The sequence below is a fragment of the Bombina bombina genome, chromosome 2 (assembly GCF_027579735.1).
Source record: "Bombina bombina isolate aBomBom1 chromosome 2, aBomBom1.pri, whole genome shotgun sequence".
Taxonomy (NCBI): domain Eukaryota; kingdom Metazoa; phylum Chordata; class Amphibia; order Anura; family Bombinatoridae; genus Bombina; species Bombina bombina.
Genome location: NC_069500.1, coordinates 820,922,344 through 820,937,750, shown reverse-complemented (window position 1 = coordinate 820,937,750; position 15,407 = coordinate 820,922,344). Strand labels below are relative to the sequence as shown.

The 15,407-nt window shown below is 41.9% G+C and overlaps 1 protein-coding gene across 2 annotated transcripts in view; it reads right to left on the bottom strand.

Annotated features, from left to right (window-relative positions):
- The window catches only part of AP3D1 (adaptor related protein complex 3 subunit delta 1), a 419,857-nt gene that overhangs the window by 264,439 nt on the left and 140,011 nt on the right, over positions 1–15,407 (bottom strand). The gene's annotated exons all lie outside the window — the stretch shown is intronic.

The window sequence follows — 15,407 nt, the reverse complement described above, 5'->3', positions numbered from 1 at the left end:
TCTAAAATAGGTCTGAAAGTTCCCTCCTTCTTGGGAACTACAAACCGATTTGAATAAAAACCCTGCCCTTGTTCCTGTACAGGAATGGGAATAATCACTCCCAGGGAGGAGAGGTCTCTTACACAATGTAAGAACGCCTCTCTTTTTATCTGGTTTACAGATAATCTTGAAAGAAGAAATGTTCGTCGAGGTGGAAATTTTTTTAACTCCAATTTGTATCCCTGGGACACTATTTCTATAGCCCAGGGATCCTGAACGTCTTGCACCCAAGCCTGAATGAAGAAAGAAAGTCTGCCCCCCACCAGATCCGGTACGGATCAGGGGCATGCCCTTCATGCTGTTTTGGAGCCAGCAGCAGGCTTCTTGGACTGTTTACCCTTGTTCCAAGGCTGGTTGGGTCTCCAAGTAGGCTTTAGATTGCGAATAGTTTCCTTCTTGTTTAGAGGAGGAAAAGAAAGAATTTCCCTTGAAATTACGAAAGGAGTGAAAATTATTTTGTTGCCCTTTTTGTTTATTTCTCTTATCCTGAGGAAGGAGATGACCCTTACCTCCCGTGATGTCAGAGATCATTTCTTTCAGGCCAGGTCCAAACAAAGTCTTTCCTTTATAAGGAATAGCTAGAAGCTTAGACTTGGGTGACACATCCGCAGACCAAGGTTTTAACCATAAAGCCCTGCGGGCTAGAATAGACAACCCTGAACTTTAAGCTGCTTATTTAGTAATTTGCAAAGAAGCATCCGTAATAAAAGAATTGGCTAACTTCAAAGCTTTAATCCTATCTTGGATCTCCTCCAAAGAAGTCTCAGACTTAAGAGACTCAGAGAGAGCATCAAACCAATAAGCTGCCGCACTAGTGACAGTAGCAATGCACGCAGCCGGCTGCAACAGCAGACCCTGGTGAACATAAATCTTTTTAAGAAGACCCTCCAACTCCTTGTCCATGGGGTGTTAGAAGGCACAACTATCCTCAATAGGAATAGTAGTTTGCTTGGCTAAAGTAGAGATAGCACCGTCTACCTTAGGAACCGATTGCCAAGCCTCCTTGACAGCGTCAGCTATAGGAATCATCTTTCTGCAAATAGGAGACGGAGAGAAGGGAATACCTGGTCTTTCCCATTCCTTAGAAACAATCTCCGAAGCTTGCTTAGGAACTGGAAAAACATCTGAGAAAGTGGGAACTTCGAAATATCTAACCAATTTTCTCGCCTTCTCAGGAACAACTACTACTGTGGAATCACAGTCGTCTAAAGTGATCAACACCTCCCTGAGTAACAGACGGAGGTGTTCTAGTTTAAATCGGAAAGAGACAACCTCTGAATCAGTCAAAGTTCTGAATCTGAAATTGTGCCATCAGATAGAACCTCTATACCCTCCAACTCAGTTCATGGGAGGGTACATCTGAGACTGCCACCATGGAATCAGAAACCCCACTGATAACATGGTTGTCTTTTCTCTTGCGCTTGCCTTGAAACATAGGAAAGGCAGACAACGCATCAGAAATTGTGGAAGACATAACCGCAGCTATGTCTTTTAAAGTTACTCCAGCAGGTGCTAGAGCAGAAGCGCAGGGTACTGCTGGTGGGGGCGTTAATTTTTGGGACGTTAGGGGAGAAAGTTGCGGCATAAATTGACCATCATCAGTAGACTCTTGGACAACATCTGCCTGAGATCAGATTGGCTCAGTAAAAATCTTATCCCTAAAACTTACAGTCTTTTCAATACATGTAGGACAGAAGGGGATTGGTGGTTCCACATTTGCATCCAGACACAAAGCACATGTAACATACTGCACACCCTCTTGGTCCATCTTTCATCACAAATTGTTAAATATTTCAAAGGAAAAATGACAAATATTAACAAAATAAATTTACAAAAAAAACGTTACTGTCTCTTTAAATGCAAACGGTTTTACTATTTTTTAGTAAAATGTCAGATTTGTCTGGTAATACAAAAAGACAGAAAAAGAAAACAAATGCACCTCTGCACCTCAACAGCCTGCTGAGGTGCGCCTACCATGTAAATTGACACCGGATCCTGTAACAATCTGTTTCAAACAGTCAGCCTCTGAACCGGACTTCCTCACATCCATGCTATGAGTGCATAGAAGTATACAACATGCCACTCCAACACCGACAACAACCAGCCCAGTTGAGTGACGCACTAATCTTTCCTGAAAAACCACGCTCTGTGAAGAGGCGCGCAAACCCAGGAAGTCCCGCCCATCGGGGCGTACCCAATGCTCAATGTCTCTCTCTCTGGGGAAAAATACAGTGAAACCACCGGAGCACTACATAAAAGTAAAAAAACAACATAACTCCAGCCCCAGTGCCCTGTCACTGCCCAAATTAAAACTTTCAGCCTGAAAGTCTGAAAAATCGTCCCAACATAAGCAGGTTTTCCCATTAACCCCTTATGCTCCATAGTGCCTTTTCTGATGACAAAAGTACTGAGACTCCTTAGATCCCAAAGTAAAAAGGTAGCACTTACCTTAAACACTGCCTGGCAACAAGGCAGGTCCCAAGCTTGAGAGGTCCTCTCCCTCACAGTGGCCTGAGAAAGAAACAAATGCTGAGTCAGTGAGAACTTCAGGCTAAAGGATATAGGGAAGTACAAATATGGGAGGCGCAGTGAGAATTATGTCCCACAAGTTCCCATTGCTCTAAAGCCACCAAGGCTCTACTACAGAGACTGATACGGACCAAGGCTACACCCTAGAACATAAGTATCACTCTCTGGCACTACTTTAAACATAATAAACTCTTGATTGAAGAATCTATGCTAGCACCTCACTTTACCTCTTCCTATCACTAACGCAGGCAAAGAGAATGACTGGGGTGGGAGGGAAGGGAGGAGCTATTTAACAGCTCTGCTGTGGTGCTCTTGGCCTCCACCTGCTGACCAGGAGGCGATATCCCACAAGTTAGGATGAAATCCGTGGACTTATTGTGTCTTTAAAAAGAAAATAATTTATCAGGTAAGCATACATTTTGTTTACTTTCCAATGGCATGGAGAGTCCACGATTCCATTCAATTACTGTTGGGAAACCAATACCCAAGCCAGAGAGAACACAGAATGGACAGGGAGGGAGAACTAAAGACAGGCAGGCCTAGACTGAAGGCACCACCGCTTCAAGCACCCTTCTCCCAAAAGAGTGTCAGCTGAGGCAAAAGATAAATGAAACATCAAACTGGTCCCTGGAAACTTTGTTCTTAGAAACCCAGGAAGAAGAAAATGCACGGGCCAAGGACCGCAATCTTCTCAGGAGGCTGATATCCAGCTCCTTCATAAGCTAAATGAAGGACAATCCTCAACCCAAGAGCAGAGTAAAATTCAAAAAGAACTATTAAAAATAGGTCTATAGGGGGCGATTATATAAAAAATGACATGAGCATAAATCATACAAAAGTGAAACTAAATATATACAGATAGTGACACACAGTAGTCACCCTGATAATAGGATATATTAAACTCCCATAAGTTTTCAGTTCATCAAGTGTAAATATTCCTGTTACGATTTTAGGGTCAGGTAGGTAGCACTCCTCTTCACACGAATGTAGTGGAATATAATGACAGCTTCTAGCAAATACAAGAGAGGCGCCTCATGTATGTATCAGTCACCATATAGATAAATCAAGTAGAAGAAAAACTCAGGGTACTCACATTTTCATATAGCACCCCTATGTGCTGGTAGACGCAGGCTGGCAGTATAAAGCTATGTCAGCTCACCTCCTCCAGACAGCTGCAGGCAGTCCAAGGGCAGCTCCAAATGATCACAGTAGTTCACCAAACAAGAGGCTAAACACTTATGTTCACCTTGCAATAAGGGCTGGTAAAAACTGTTTCTTGTTATATAAAAACTGATTTATTAAAACCATAAAACAGACAATACAGTGTTAAAAACTGGTGGGTAGCCAAATAAATCTGTACCCCCAGATATGCAACGCGATTCTTAGCAGTTACGCTGTTTCCTCAGGCATCCAAGAGAAGAGTAGTTGCAGCAGTCTTAGACCACTGCGCCTACCGAAGCACACCAAAACACAAGACAGAAGAGTGTAAAAAATCCTTGGGATTCTGGAGACAGAACTTTAGGACACGAAACACAACCAGGTTGTAACCACGTTCCTTTTAAGAAGAAGGAATAGGACAAAAGAAGGAACTACGATCTCCTGCTTGATATTGTGGTCTGAGACCACCTGTGGGGAGAAAATCCCAAACTAGTACGAAAAAAAAAAACAGTCATATCCGCCTGAAAATAAGATAAGTATCACACTGAAAAGAGATCATTCTGAAACTCTACGAACAGCAGAAATGCCAACAAAAACTAAAACTGTCCAAAACAACAGTTTAATATCAACAGAATGCCTACGCTGAAAACGAAGCCTGCTGCAGAATACAAAGAACTAGATTAAGGCTCCAAGGATGAGCACCAGGAATAAACACAGGCCTGAGACCAACCAGGGCCTGAACAAAGGACTAAACATCCAGCAATATAGCCAACTCCATGTGTAACAAAACGAAAACACGGAAATCTGTCGCTTCAGAAAAACTGGCTAACCAACCATCTAGGTTAAACCAAATCCGAACAACTCACACCTAGTGCCAAGGGAAAAAAACGCTACACACGCACCAGGAAAGATAGGCAACGGCTTAAGAGCCTGAATAGGAGAGTCAAGGACCCTATCTGAAACCTCATGAAGACAGGACTAAGCGTGCAATCTCCACGCAGTCAGCCCCAAAGAATCTAGATATTGATGCAGAGAACAAACCCTGAAGTAGAAGATCCTTTGTCAGCGACAACCTCCACAGGGGGGAGGACTTCTTCACCAAAGCCACAAACCAAGTCCTGCGAGACTAAGTGGGGACCAATAGGATCACAGAGGCCCACTCCTGATTGATGCAGGCTATGACCCTAAGAAGGGAAAACTGAGGAAACAATATAGCAGACAGAAATCCCACGGGACCGCTAACACCTCCACCAGCCCCGCCTAAAGGTTCCCCAATCTGGACCCATATCTCGGCAGCATGGAATGGAGGCGAAAATGCTATGATCATCTTCGGAACACCTGAGGTCTATTTTGGAAAAAACACCTCCGGAAAACACGCCCACTCGCCTGGGCTGAACAAAGTCCAATTGCTCAGATAGTCCGCTTCTTGGCAGTCCACTCCCAGAATATGAAAAGCCGAAAAGGGGCTACAGCGGAACTTTGCTTATGAAGAATTATCGATTACTCCTTTATAGCTAGGGAACTCCTTGTTCCTCCCTGCTTGATGACATAAGCTACAGAAGTTTGTGTCTGTTAGAAATCTGAAAATAACGGACAGACCTCCTGGTTCCGTCGGGAACCAAGATCCCTGAGCTCTTAAGGCACTCCAAAGTACTCCCCTGCTGGAAAGGCTGGCATACATAGTAACAATCTCCCAAGAAGGACTTATAAGGCACATGCCCTGAACCAGATGATCCTGACAGAGCTTCCAAGATAGATATTCTCCCGTGCGGATGTCTAAGCCGGTCCGCTAAGAGGTCCGAAAGAACACCTTTCCATTGACTGAGCATAGATGGAAAGGTCTCAGATTAAAGCGAACAAAAAGAATAATGCCCATGGAGACAACCGTGAGACTAATTTTCATGCACTGCACTACTGAGGGGTGTGAACATCTACATGGAAACCTATGATTGTCCACAAAAAAAAAAAAAAAAAAAAAAAAAAAAGACCCTGGATTCTGGAACCAGTAAATCTAGTCCAAATTTATATTACACCGTGAAGCGAAAAAAGGTTGACAGAGAGCCTGCAAGAGATCTTGCCAAATAAAAATATCCAGGCATTCTATTACTTACCTTGGTGTCCAAATCTCGGCCAAACAATATTGCCCCGGTATGCTCGAAGCTGCAGGGGCAGATGAGGGGTTGGGCCTCCTTGTCACTGTCGCTTTATGGTAGGGTCAGCCTGCTTAAAATGGTGGTATAACCGCGACTGCTATACCTAGACAGACATCAAACAACTGAACTCTGCAGCACTCTGTTTTCTGTGGCGGGGGGGGGGGGGGGGCAAGGTGCGAATAGTCAGACAAACTTAACATGACGTTTTTGAATGGAGACTTAGCCTTACCAGATTTTAAATTTTACAATTGGACGGCTTTGATACGCCTTGCAATCGACTGGCAGGTGGGCACTCACCACTTTTGCAAGCCTAAACTAGAACAAGCTGTGTTGGGACAGTTATCCCTGGCTTATCTACCACACATGAAAGATCTTAGGAGTATTAAAAGCTTAGGTCTTGATATATTATATAGAGACCCGCTAAAAGCATTGCACATAAATTCCTGAGGAAGTCTTGCCACTCCTCAGTATATTTGCCTTTGAGCAATAACCCAGATTTCCCCGCGGGACTAGATATGCGCCCTTTGATCTCTGGGACCAACAGGGACTGACATCTATTGGCGCACTCTTGGACCCACTCACCCACTCAGTCAAAAACTTTGCCATCTTACAGGGGGGATTTAATTTGCCAAAACAACACTTCTATGCCTATCTACAGGCATGGCATTATATTGGGGCAGTGATCAGGGACAACGACAACTTTTGGGAGGGTTCACCCTTTAAGCTATCGCAATCCTTATTCAAAATGGGCAAGTTTTCCCTATCTGAAATTTACCAGGTTCTGATACAACAACGTTTGCAGTTCATACAGCCTACCTTATTGTCGGTATGGGAGAGGGAGGGACTAGAGACTATTTCCTGGGAGGATTTGAGAGATAGCTTGGGCAAAACTAGGAAGGCTACATTATCAGCGACACTCAGGGAATCACAGATCCGAATCACACATAGGGCATACCTGACACCTAGAATCCGGGCCAATTGGGACCGGAGCTGTCCTAATAAATGTGTTAAATGTTCTTTTGAATCTCCTGCACTGTTTATGGCTGTGCCCCATGATCCAACAATTATGGGGTAAGATCCAGTACTGGATTCAGAGGAAGCTAAACATTCCCATTACCTTACACCCCACTGCAGTTCTATTTCTAAAATGGGACACACAACTTAGGCAACACGACTCAGTGTTAAGTCTTGTGATTATTCTTGCTAGAAAATTAATCTTGAAATTTTGGATTTACAACTCCCCCCACATCGATTGCTTGCTTTAAAAATATGCTAAAGCTGCAGATGTTTACGGAACAGCTGGATGTTAGAATGGATGCGGGACACAGACTGAGTTTTTTTTCTAAGGAAATGGCGTAGACTTATATGTTTGAATTAGAGATACAGAGGAGAGATCCTGAGCCCATTTCGAGACTCTGCTATATTTCTAGAAGACTCCATGAGAGGAGAGTGGTCTCATGTATTTCCTTATAGTTAGTTGTAGTAGGTGGCGCAAAACAAGTTGCTATTCCCAATGTGTCTTACTGTAAATATGTGTGATAATATGTGGGCTCAATATATGTTAATGTTTTGATGAGTCCTAATTTTATATTCTCTTTTGGAAAAAATGGATGTCGAAACCATTTAAGAAATAAATATGATCCTTTATTTGATTATGGTAAATTTACCCAATAGTAGTGATGCTAAAAGTACAGTTAAACAAAAATTATTACAATTCCTTCAAAGTTTAAAAAATGACACCGGTGTCTATGTATAAAAATGTACATAATATATAAAAAATAAATTAAATTAAAATAATAATGTTGAAATCTTATAATTTATACAGTTTTGGGTTTATCACAAGTTGTAATTTCTAACAGAATGTTTGTAGATACAATTGTATAGTGGATAAAACAATAGTTGCTGTATAGTTCATATAGGATACTTTATTTCAAGTTCAGTTGAGTTTGAGATCTTATCTTAGGCAACTATATATCAAATGTAGAGGTATGTTGGTGCGATTTTTATCACACTATAATATAAAGTATACAAATTAATACCTTGAAGTGTATCTGTTTGATATCACTTTTGTGAGATAATTGCGGTTAAATAAACGCCGCTATGCCAGTGTTTTGATTAAGTTTCAAGATCAAGCTGGTGGCAGTTCTATATGAGCTGCTGGCGGTTAAATAAATGCCGCTTTGGTTTCCTCTTATTAGGTGGGCTTATCTGTTTGCTGCAAGAAAATTCACTTTTATATAAGTGTTTCGGTAGTTGTCGTGGCCGCTCAGTTACCTTATCCTTTGTCGGTCAGTGACCGATCGTGCTCTTAAGGGTTTCTTGGTGGGATCTTCGTTGCGGTTAAGTGCTAACCGTTTGCTGATGTTTTTTAAGTATCTCCGGTTTTTCTATTCTGTGGCTTGTCTGTCGGTCAGTGACCGATCACGATGGTATGGTTGTTGGATAACCTCCTGATGTGGAATTTTTGCTTGCCTTTCCGGTCTGTTGTTCCCAGGTTTCTTAGATGTCGGTCAGTGACCGATCTGGGTGCTGAAATGTGGTTGTTGGGATAAGTAGAAAGTTTGTAGGATAAGTAGAAAAAGGATTTCTAGTTATCAATGTGATCTTTGCGGTTAAATATATGCTGCTCAGTGGGAACTTGAATATTTCAACTGGGTATAGCTGGTATTCACTTTGTCTTCTCAAATCCTGTGCAGGTGTGCTCTGGTATCAACATCTTTCGGCTGGACAGCCTTTTTCATGTATTTCCTTACCGAGACCCGCCTGACAATCTACTGAGATAGTGTGAATGTAATGATCGATTGGATGTTCTAACTCTGAATATTGACTGGTCCCTCTCCTTATCCCCCTTTTTTTTCCTCTCTCTCTCTCTCTCCCTTTGCCCCTGGGTCTTGTCAAAGCGAATACTGGACCTCTCCCGGGCCTTGTCGAATCGAATACTGGCTTGCTTGTTAGGGAAAGTTAGTTGAGTGTGTTATGAGAGTTAGTAGTAGTTTAAAAATAATAAATAAAATGGATGCATGAGAGAGTTGGAGGGAACAGATACATCTACTTGATATTGTTTTTTCTACTGCACAATTGTTGTACTGATGGTCATATTTCTGTATCTCTCCTTACACAGCTGCGTCTGTCATTTCCGTATTGTATTATGGATGTATTGTGCTGTTTCCTCATCTCTCTCAATAAAAAAAATTTTTTATCCAGGCACGGAGCCCCATATTCTCTGAGAACTAGCTACTGTTAAAAGAGCCCCCAGCACCCCAGTTAAAGAGTCTGGGAACTGTAGGCCGGCCAAAGGAAGTGCTACAAATTGAAATAAAATTAAAATGTACCTTGCGAATAGGAACATGGGAGGTACACGTTCCTCAGGTCTATGGAGTTCACAAACTGACCCTCCAGGAGCAAGGAAATGTAAACAGCTTGCGAAAACGAAGTGCAAGTAGCTGTATTCAAACTGCAGAGCTACCGCCTGCCAGCATAAAATCCAACCATCAGGCTACTACAGCTGGCTTTCAAAGACCTAAGCCCCGGTCAGCCAGGGGGACCGGAACAATCACCCCTAGAGAAGAGAGATCCTTTACATTTAAGAATGTCTCTCCTTACTGAAGTGACATCTTTAACAAAAAAATCTCCCCACTCTGAGGGAGATGGAAATATTATACACATAAACAAAAATACATAAGTATGAATTTAAACATATTAGGGAAAATATGTAATTTATATATACAGATTGATGTGCCACAGACAGAGCTATAAATCTCGTCACTATGAGAGGGATAACAATATAGCACACACATATATACATAAATAAAATATATGAATATATCATATTAGCTTCCAAAAAAGGCACAAAGATAACTGTGTATTTTACATAATACAAGTAGATGCTGTCATAGACATAGCTGTGAATCCCCTCCTATTAGAGGTATTGAAACATATATCATACATCCAAAGACATAAGCTGTCATAAACATAGATGTGGATCTCCTCCATGTTAGAGATATCCTAAGACAAATTATATATCCCCCAAGGGAAATAAAAGATTAAAAACCTTAGAAAAGGAAAACCATAATAAAAAAAATATTTGCATGAACAGCATATAAAATCAATATATCCAAGGACATATAATTTATATCTCTCAAAGGAAATAAAAGTAAAAAATCTTAGAGAAGGAAAATTCAACAATAACAAAATGTATGCTTACCTGATAAATTATTTTCTTTCCTGGCATGGAGAGTCCACAAATCCATTCAATTACTAGTGGGAATTCAACTCCTGGCCACCAGGGGGAAGCAAAGAACACCCCAGCAGAGTTGATAAGTATCACTCCCACTTCCCATAACTCCCAGTCATTTGGCCGAAGGAACATGGAAAGAGAAGATGATACAAGGGTATAAAGGTGCCTGAGTATTAAATAGACAAACGCCGTCTTAAAAACAAATTAATGGCGGGTCGTGGACTCTCCATGCCAGGAAAGAAAATAATTTAGCAGGTAAGCATACATTTTGTTTTCTTTCCAATGGCATGGAGAGTCCACAAATCCATTCAATTACTAATGGGAACCAATACCCAAGCTAGAGGACACAGAATAAAAAAGGGAGGGAGAACAAGACAGGCGAACCTAAACTGAAGGCACCACCGCTTGAAGAACTTTCCTCCCAAAAGAGGCCTCAGTTGAGGCAAAAACATTCAATATGTAGAATTCGGGAAAATAATGCAGAGAGAAACAAAATACCGCATTGCAGAATTGTTCCACAGAAGTCTCATCTATAAACAAAAAGGGCAGTGGATTGACGAAAACCTCTATTGGCTGCAGATAGAACTTCAGAGCATGCACAACTTCAAGGTCATGCAAGCCTTTCTTTATGAGAAAAATGATTAGGACAGAAAGAAAGAACAATATCCTGATTGATATTGCGGTCTGAAACCCCCTAGGAAGAAATCCCAATCAGGTAAGTAGGACCGCCCTATCCACATGCAAGATAAGGAAGGCGGATCACAATGGAGAGCTGAAAGCTCAGAGATCTTACGAGCAGAAGAAATATTGACCATAAACAAGAACCCTCCAAGACAATAAATTAAATATCAACAGAGTGCATAGGCTCAAACCGAGCATGCAGCAGAACTCCAATAACGAGATTAAGGCTCCATAGAGGAGCAACAAACTTAACCACAGGCCTGATTCTGACTAAAAAAGGTTGAACATCTGACAAGATAGCCATATATTATGTAACAGAAACGAAGGGACAGAGATTTTACCCATCAAACCTGACGGCTAAGCCATTCTCCAGGTCCTCCTGAAGAAAAGACAGAAGGCGAGGAACCCTCATTTGTATCTAAGAGAAACCCCTAGGTACATCCCAGAGAAAGAATGTATGCCATACTCTATAGTAAATCTTGAGTCACCAGAAAACGAGCCTGAAAAACTAGGCATTCAACCTCCAAGCAGTCAGGTACAGAGAATCTAGGCTTGGATGTAGGAAAAGGCCCTGAAGTATAAGGTCTTTCCTCAGAGACAAATCCCATGAAAAAAAAATAAAACAAAGACATCTATACCAGATCTCAAAGCTAAGCAGGAGCTAAAGATCAGATTATGAGACTGAAGCGCCACCCACTGCGTTAACAAGGCCCCCAAAGGCTGCGCCAATTTGGTACGGGTTATCACCCGAGGAAGGAGGTCAAACGGAGGAAACAGGAGATGAAACCTGTTTCCATGACACCATTTACTTTCGTACACATTTCATTGATGGACGGACAGACATGGAAGAGGACAGGCAGTAAGAAATCTGGATTTTCTGTCCTCCGTCAAGAAAATCCTGTAGTGATCGAGTCCTGATCGTCCCCAAAAGACATCTCCTGGAATTGGACACCAAGGAACACTTGTCCAGATTCAACCTTCACCCTAAAAAGTGGAGAATCGACAAAAGAGAATCTTAACGGATCCTGTTAAATGAAAAGATGGCACCTGAACCAAAATATAGTCCAGGTACGGAGCCACCACAATTCCTTGAGATGTGGTGACTGCCAGAAGATTTCCTATTACCTTCGTTAAGATTCAAGGGGCAGTCTAGTCCTAAAGGAAGGGCTATAAACTGGAAAAGTTTGGCCAAAAAAGGCAAACCGCAGAAAATGGAAATGTTCCCAGTGGATAGGAATATGAAAATAAGTGTCCTCCAAGTCCAAGGCAGACATGGACTGACCATCCAGAACTAAAGGGCGAAAGAATGGACAGTCTCCCTTAGAAGGACTAAAACCTTGAGAAATATGTGAGAGACACCTAAAAAAATAAAAGTTTCCTCTTTCTAGGGAACAACAAATTTTAAAAAAGATCCTTGACCCTGTTCCGCAAGAGGAACTGGGACAAACACTACTATGGAAGCGAGGCTTCCACTGCTCAAGGCGTCGTCCCAATAACTCCCTGTTAGGCAGACTTCCCTATACGCCATAGCATTGTTGTATACACAGCTTTTAAGCTTAGCTAGGGTTAGTACAGTGATTCAGAACCATCCCAGGACAGCCTGATTCGTGGACGGAATCCCATGACCTCCTGCACGCAAAATAGGGAGGCTAAGCACTAAGCTACAGTGGAACTATCCCAGTCAGGATAGACCTCCATGAGGTCTTGGTTTGATCAGGCTTTAGAAACCTGGAGATCCTAAAGTCTAGTCTCTTATCCTGTAGCAGGAAAGCTCTCTTTCCACCAGAGACCGTGGAAATAAAATCATCCCGGCCCAAATAAAGTTCTGCCCTCAAAGGGAGGAGACAGAATCCTATACTTGGAAGTTGCATCAGCAGACCCAGTCTATAACCATATAGCTCTAAAAGATAAAATGGCAAATCTAGAATCTTTGCCCCCAAGTGAGCTACTCGTATGCTGGCATTACAGATAAAGGATATGCCAACATTAAGGTCCTGATCTTAGCCTGGATCTCCTCTATTCCAGGCTCCTCCAAAAGAAAGACCGGACAAGAGTCGAAACAAAACGAGATTGCAGCAGCAACTGGGCATAAGAATAAAGATCTCTTAAATAAGAGATCAGAGAAAAAATGCAAGATCAACTCACCAAAGAAATATAAAATATATATATTTAACATGGGGACAAAATTTAATGTCAGAGACATTACTCAATAAAATTGAGTTATAAACGCATAATAAAGGGACATACAGCGCTAGCAGCTAGGATCAAACCAAGTCAACAGCACCAGGTATTCCCAGGCGGCCTCCTGTCCAAGTACTGCCCTTGAGATTTAAAGTCACAAGCAAAAGCTAGGTTACATTGGACAGTTTGACAATAGAGTCACATGCGACTCCCTACCCATGTAAAGAGCACCTCACATGCTAGATATTATAGAAAATGCATTAGTGTCAGCAGAACACTAGTAAACTCAAACCTCTAAATATATAGAGATTAAAATATAGAACTTCTACAGCCAACATAGAAGATACATGTCATAGATAAATAAATAAATTTAAAGAGAGTGGTTAATATATGCAGAAAAATAGGGATAATCATGAAAATTGAATAATCCCTCAAGACGAATAATCCAACAAGACATAAAATATGCACAGTCGAGAATAGAGTATTTAAGCAGACATAAGGCTTATAACAACATTCAAAGTATACCTCTACAGTAGAAATAACTAAATTTATGCTTACCTGATAAATTTATTTGTTTCTTCACACGGGGAGTCCACGGATCATCATCAATTACTGTTGGGAATATCACTCCTGGCCAACAGGAGGCGGCAAAGAGCACCACAGCAAAGCTGTTAGATATCACTCCCCTACCCACAATCCACCAGTCATTCGACCAAAAGGAAACACAAGGTGCAGAGGTGCCTGAGGTTTATATAAAAAACAAAATGTATGCTTACCTGATAAATTTATTTCTCTTGTGGTGTATCCAGTCCACGGGTTCATCCATTACTTGTGGGATATTCTCCTTCCCAACAGGAAGCTGCAAGAGGACACCCACAGCAGAGCTGTCTATATAGCTCCTCCCCTAACTGCCACCCCAGTCATTCGACCGAAGACAAGCAAGAAAAAAAGGAGAAACTATAGGGTGCAGTGGTGACTGTAGTTTAAAAATAAAAACACCTGCCTTAAAATGACAGGGCGGGCCGTGGACTGGATACACCACAAGAGAAATAAATTTATCAGGTAAGCATAAACTTTGTTTTCTCTTGTAAAGGTGTATCCAGTCCACGGGTTCATCCATTACTTGTGGGATACCAATACCAAAGCTTTAGGACACGGATGAAGGGAGGGACAAGGCAGGAACTTAAACGGAAGACACCACTGCCTGTAAGACCTTTCTCCCAAAAATAGCCTCCGAAGGAGCAAAAGTATCAAATTTATAGAATTTAGAAAAGGTATGAAGCGAAGACCAAGTCGCCGCCTTACAAATCTGTTCAACAGAGGCCTCATGTTTAAAAGCCCATGTGAGAGCTACTGCTCTAGTCGAATGAGCTGTAATTCTATCAGGAGGCTGCTGGCCAGCAGTCTCATAAGCTAAACGTATTATAGTTCTTAGCCAAAAAGAAAGAGAAGTTGCCGAAGCCTTTTGGCCTCTCCTCTGTCCAGAGTAGACAACAAACAAAGTAGATGTTTGACGAAAATCTTTCGTAGCTTGTAAATAAAACTTTAAAGCACGAACCACATCAAGATTGTGTAATAGACATTCCTTCTTTGAAGAAGGATAAGGACATAGTGAAGGAACAACAATCTCCTGATTGATATTCTTATTAGATACCACCTTAGGAAGAAACCCAGGTTTGGTACGTAACACTACCTTATCGGCATGGAAAATCAGATAAGGGGAATCACATTGTAAAGCAGATAACTCTTCCAAGATAAAAGCTTAATATCTATGGAATGCAAAGCTTCAAACGGAACCCCTTGAAGAACTATAAGAACTAAATTTAAACTCCATGGCGGAGCAACAGGTTTAAACACAGGCTTGATTCTAACTAAAGCCTGACAAAACGCCTGAACGTCTGGAACCTCAGCCAGACGTTTGTGCAAAAGAATAGACAGAGCAGAAATCTGTCCCTTTAAGGAACTAGCTGACAAACCCTTCTCCAATCCTTCTTGGAGAAAAAATAATATCCTAGGAATCCTGACCTTACTCCATGAGTAACCCTTGGATTCACACCAATGAAGATATTTACACCATATCTTATGATAGATTTTCCTGGTGTTCAATCTCCAAGCAGTCAGACGTAGAGAAATTAAATGTGGATGTTTGAAGGGACCTTGAAGTAGAAGGTCCTGACTTAGCGGCAGAGAACATGGTGGAAAGGATGACATGTCCACCAGATCTGCATACCAAGTCCTGCGTGGCCACGCAGGGGCTATCAAGATCACCAAAGCTCTCTCCTGCTTGATCGTGGCAATCAGATGAGGGAGCAGAGGAAACGGTGGAAACACATAAGCGAGGCTGAAGGACCAGGGCGCTGCTAGAGCATCTATCAGCGCTGCCTTGGGATCCCTGGACCTGGACCCGTAACAAGGAAGCTTGGCGTTCT